Source organism: Dromaius novaehollandiae, unplaced genomic scaffold (genome assembly GCF_036370855.1).
Source record: "Dromaius novaehollandiae isolate bDroNov1 unplaced genomic scaffold, bDroNov1.hap1 HAP1_SCAFFOLD_30, whole genome shotgun sequence".
In the NCBI taxonomy this organism is placed as follows: domain Eukaryota; kingdom Metazoa; phylum Chordata; class Aves; order Casuariiformes; family Dromaiidae; genus Dromaius; species Dromaius novaehollandiae.
Window position 1 is genome coordinate 3,036,701 of NW_026991333.1, and position 5,561 is coordinate 3,042,261.

A 5,561-nucleotide genomic window follows, 5' to 3' on the forward strand; every position below is an offset into this window, starting at 1 on the left:
TTTCTCGGAATACGGCCCAACGTCCAAGTACCTCTGACCTGCTCTACCTGCTTGCACCCTACTAGTCCCATTTAGTCAGGGCTTTGGTGACTGCTGTGTGATGGACGTTCCTTAGAGCTGGTTGTTCTGCCCCAAGGGTGATGAAAGGGAGGTGCCGCGTTTCTGCTGCCCTGCCCCACGCCGAGGGAATCGCCTGTGCCTGCCGGGGGCACAGCTTTCCTCCCCGTCCAGAGACAGGAGCCAGGGCCCAAGGACAAGGGCGGATGCAAAGGGTAACAGCTCCAGGCAGGGCTGGGGTCCCTGTCCCTGTGCCTGGGGTGCCCGAGGGTGCGCGTGTGGGGCAGCAAGCGTGGGCCTCTTTCACACGTGGGGCAGAGCATCCTTCAGCTCCGCTGCACAGGTCACTCCCAGCAGACCCTGCTCCAGACCGTGCCCGGGGAGATCACAGCAGGGCCAGGAGTGGGGAGCTCCCCAGGGCCCCAGCTGAGCCCCTCGAGTTTGGCTGGGTGCTGCACAGACCCCTTCCCCCTCCCACAACAGCATCCTCCCATTTTGCCAGGGCTTGAACAGAGCCCTCTCCCTGGGTGACACTGGGTGCCCCTTTGCGCACGGTGCTGCCCAGGCCCTCTGAGCGAGGCCAGGAACCACCCCCAAACATGCTGAGCATGGCACTGGCCCCCACGCTGGGCCTTCACAACCGTCCCCCATCTCCTCAACCCACTAGGCCACCACATCACCCCTTCCCTCAACACGTCCACCATCCCTGTTCTTAAATCCTGGTGCCCTCCCATGAAGTCCAGCACAAAACACATTCTCACTGAAGAAATCAGTATATCAGGAGGGAAGAGACATGCATTTCTTCGCAATGCCTCTCCTGTGGGGGAAAAAAGAAAAAATGTATCAGGGAGAAATAGAGATGTGAACAGAAGAGGGGGGGACGAGGGAATGAGGCTTTGCGTGTAAAACACTTTGCAAACAAGATCCAGCTAGTGATGATTTCTGCTAAAGAACGTCAGCAGTGTTCCAGCAGGGCTGGCACTATCAGGCTGACTTTCGCAGATCTGCTTTGCAAGAATCTGCAGAGAACAGGAGGGCTGAGATTCCTGTTCCCCAGTGCAGACTGTGTCCAGTGGAGGGGCTTGATTCATTGCCCTCTCATTGATCTCTTTATGGAGGTGTTTGGCGGTCTCCAAGAAAGATCCATAAGTCCCATCCTCCAATTTAGGGAAGCTGGCCAAAACCCCAGTCCCTCTGATGCAAGACTTCCCCCCTCACAGCATGGGTGGATCCGGCAGGAGGGTGATTCTCCTCCAGGAGTGCTTATCCTTCCAGAAAGAGTGGGGGCTGGCAGCACCGAGTAGATTCAGGTGTCTGCCTTGGGCTCCTCTGCCCTTGGGTGAAATGAATGCTGCAACATCTCCCCAAGCAGGTGCATCTCTCGTGTTGATGCCTCCATCTGAGAGGGCTCCCTGGACTCCCATGTTGCGGCCCGAAGGGAGTCATTTAGGACGACCTCCCTCCCCTTAGGACCAACGACCAAGTTCGTGATGCCCTTGGACTGAATTAAGGTGAAAACGACACCAGCCAACCACTTTTAAGATTTATTAAGGCAAAATGGAATCAACTAACTAGACACGTCTCGCGTCACACGTTTAGGAAAAAGAGGAAAAGGGGAAGACAGAGAGAGAGAGAGAGAGAGAGAGAGAGAGAGAGGGAAAGATAGATATCACCACCTGTGGATCCAGCAGCATCCCGTTGGTCCTATTCTCTTGGGAGTCTCGGCGGCAGCGGAGGTGGGGGGCAGAGGCGGGAAGCTCCCATCTGGTTCCGCTGACTCCGCTCGAGTTCTTCAGTCGTCGCAAGCAAGCCCCCCGACCCCCCCATTCACCCAGTCTGCAGTTTTTATAGGTTCTTGCCCCACCTCTGGGTGGTGCTTCCTCGCTTCCCATGCAGATTAACTGTCATGCGCAGTCCGCCCTCTCGGAACCTTCCAGAAACGGGCTGGGGCATCTGGGGGTCTCCTGCTCATGCGCAGATGGCAAATGTGTACGTGCAGTTCGTGCCAGACATGCTGTTCTCCTAGAGGCGACCTTCTGCCCTTTTTGCACCCTTTTTCCCCCATGCAGGTGCACGAGGCTGTTTACCTCGCGGATGGCTCCTGGGGACGCTGGTGCAGCATTGCCCGACGCGCCTTGGCAGTAGCAGCTCTGCAGCAGCAGCAGCAATGTCGAGACAACATTGCATTTAGTACCAGTTCTCTACACAAGCTCTCAGCGGGGATGAGGGTGGGGGTCTGAGCCCCCAAAGCCCAGCAGTCTTGCCCTCACCAATGCACGTCCCTGCGGGCTGGTGTCGAGGTGGCCGTGTCTAGACAGCCCTGGGTGGGGCTGAGGCCTCTGCAACCCCCGGGTCCCCCTCGGGCTCCAGCAGCCCCACAGCGGTGCTGCCAGAGAGGAGCAGTGAGGTCAGAGAAGAGCAGCCGTGTCACAGCAGCCTGGGGCAGGGCAAGGCGGGGCGGGCTGGGGCGACCTCACAGTGGGGCAGAGCAGCATCCTTGGCATTCGGGACACCGAGCTGCCTGCGGCCCCTGGGAGCAGGGCTCTCTCGGGCTGAGGGGGTGAAGCGCCTTTGGCCCAGAGGAGCTGCCGGCCCCTCGGCCTGGAGTGCATGCCTGTGCCCATGGAGCTGGAGGACTTGCAGCTCTGCTTGCGGCGGCACCAGGATGAACGCCGGGACCTGCTGGAGAAGCTGCTGGAGCAGGAGCAGGCTTGTGGCGTCCTGCGAGCAGCTAGCAGCGCGTTGGAAGAAGGGATGGATGGGTGGGCATGGCTCCATCCTGCTCGGGGCTGAGACTCGGGTCCCGGAGGCTGTCTGCAGCCCCTGCACGCCTTGGCCCTCGATGGGGGCCCTGCAGGGCTGGGTGGAGGTGGGGGGTGGGCCCTGCCACCCGTCCCGGAGGGCTCTGGGTGCTACCCGCCTGCCTGGGTGCCTGATCTCTGCCCCGGGGGTCTGCACTCAGCAGCCTCCCCTCTCCTCAACCCCGCAGGCTGCAGCGCTCCTGGGAGGGGGCTGAGGAGCCCGACGTGGGGCTGAGGGAAGAGCTCAGCACCCTCTTGAGCTGCCTGAAGGAGAGCGAGCAGGAGACAGCTGCAATGCAGGAGCAGCTCCGGGGCTTGGTAGGTCCTGGGGATGCCCGGGCGTGTGCACGGGGGGCTCCAAGGCCTGCTCCCCAGCACTGTCCCCATCCCTGCAGGAGCAGGAGAAAGAGGAGCTCCGCACCACCCTGCAGGAGCTCACCACCGAGGTACCGAGAGCCCCGTGCCAACACCCCCTCGGACACCCCTCTGGCTGCCCCACGACCCCCTCGCGCTTGGCCCTCACCCCCGGTTCATCTCCACAGCACTTCGCCTTGGCAGCGCAGCAAGCCCAGAGCTCCCAGCAGCTGCAGAGGACCAAAGAAGTCCTCCCGCAGCTCCAGGTGAGGCAGATGCTCCGCTGTCCAGCTGGCTCCCCCAGGGACCCTGAGAGGGGTGGGGGGGACTGCGTGGTTTGGGGACGCCCAGTCTCAGCCAGGGCCCTGGGCCTAGAGCCCACACTGGTCCCTGGGGGTCCTCCAGCTCCCCGCACCGAGATGCTCCCACTGCCTCTTCTCTCCCAGGCAGAGCTGACGGAGGTGAAGGCAGAGGGAGACGCGGCCCGGAAGGAGCTCCACCAGGTCTGTAACCCCCGTGAAAACACCGCTTAGGTGGGCAGAGCTGCTGGGTGTGGTGCCAGCCCCCAAGGACGCCTGTGTCCCTGCCTCCCTGGCCCCGGCTGGCCTCGCAGCGCCCTGCAGACTGACTGGGCATCGCCAGTCCCACCTGGGCTCTTTGCAACGTGGCCCGGTTGCTTTGCAGGAGAAGCAGTCAGCAGCCAAGCTGGCAGAGGCCCTGCGGGAGCAGGCTGAGATCGAGAAGGTACTAGGCGTAGGAAGCAAGGCGGGACGAGGTCTTTGTGTGGGGAAAGCCCCCTCACGGTGGGCTTGGCGTGGACTACTGAGCAGGGCCCTTCCTTCGTCCAGGTGCTGAGGAAAGAACGCGAGTGCCTCCGGGAGAGACGCGAGGGCCTCCAAGGGCAGACAGTGGGGTGAGTGGGGACAGGCCCCCGCGCCCAACCTGTGGGGCAGGGCTCTGTGCAGCTCCCAGGTCTCTGTGTCCCCAGTCCCAGCTTGGGAAGGGCTGTGCCAATTCCGGACAACAGAGCCCCTGATCTCATCCTCCTCCGATGACATCTAAGCTGCTCCCAACCCCACTAGAATGCCTCTGGAGCACTCCCAACAGCCTCTGTGTGGCTTCAGACCTTCCCTGAACAGCGGTCGACCACTCGTGCCAGCTCTAAAATCCTCCGCTGAGTGCTGAACAGCTCTGGGCAGCCCTAAGGGGCTCTGCAACAGCTTTCAGCCTCCCTTCGAGTCCTCCAAACCTTCTCGGAAGGGCCCAGTGCCTTTTCCAAAGTACCTGATGGAAAGAAAACAAACAAACAACCCGCACACTGGTTGGCTCTTTGAAGCAGCTCTGAACAGCTCTGAAGAGCTCCAAGCCTCTCCTAAATGCCCTCCGAGCCTGACGTGGGAAGGGAGTGGAGGGAAGGGTGTTTTTGATGCTGGGAGCCTGGGGTGCCTTGCCTCAGCCCCAGCAGAGCCTGTCCAGCACCCCGGGTCCCTGCTGCCCGTCTGGTGGTCCCAGTGCCGGCCGAGCTCGCTCCTCACACCCCAACTGCCTGTGGTGCCCACAACAGGGGGAAGACGGAGCAGGCGGCCAGGCTGTCCACGTCACTTATGCGGGAGATGGTGGCTGTGAAGCTGGTAGGACGGACAAGCCCGACGTGGGCCTTGGGGAAGAAAGGGTGTGCAGGGCACCCGTTGGCTTTGGGGGCACTGGTCTCAGTGGGGATGAGGGTGGGGGTCTGAGCCCCCAAGGCCCAGCAGTCTTGCCCACACCAACACATGTCCTGCTGTGCCTTGACCTGCAGGAGGAGCAGCTGGTGGCAAAGAGGCAGGGCATCACTTTTTGGCTGCAGTGAGTTGCCGCGTGGGGCTCGGCGTGCCAGGGCTGGTGTGCGGGGGGTGGGATGCCCAGGCTGGCGGTCCCAAGGCATCCATCAGCTTCTCCCTTCTCAACACGGACACAGCTCAGGATCCCTTCTCCCGGGGTTGCGGAGGTGGTGGTTGTTTCTGGGCTCAGTAGGGAGATGAAGAGCAGAGCCGAGATGCTTGGGCCCTTAAGCTGAGGCCCAGGAACGGGGCAGGGGGGTGGTGTGCCCAGCATGATGCAGGGTGCCAGTTGCTGGCCTGGTGGCATCTGCAGGTGATGTCTGGAAACAGATGAGACAGATTTCTCCCCTCCGCTGTCTTAACCCTCTCCTGGCCTGCAGGAAGCTGTTTGTGCTCCTCGCCTGCCTGCAGCTCGTGTTGCTCTGCCTGGTCCTGCTCACGAGGGACAGCATCAGCCGGGACCTGCCCTGCAGGCTGGCGTCCACCTTTGGGAGCTGCCCAGCATGGCCACCACCCTTCTGATACCCCT

The 5,561-nt window shown here is 61.9% G+C and overlaps 1 long non-coding RNA gene across 1 annotated transcript; it reads left to right on the top strand.

Annotated features, from left to right (window-relative positions):
- The first annotated feature begins 3,636 nt into the window (after positions 1–3,636).
- On the top strand, positions 3,637–5,287 carry LOC135325840 (uncharacterized). The gene is made up of 3 exons (XR_010386587.1): positions 3,637–3,956; positions 4,061–4,125; positions 4,777–5,287. It is a non-coding gene; the product is annotated as an uncharacterized LOC135325840 (long non-coding RNA).
- The last annotated feature ends 274 nt before the right edge of the window (positions 5,288–5,561 follow it).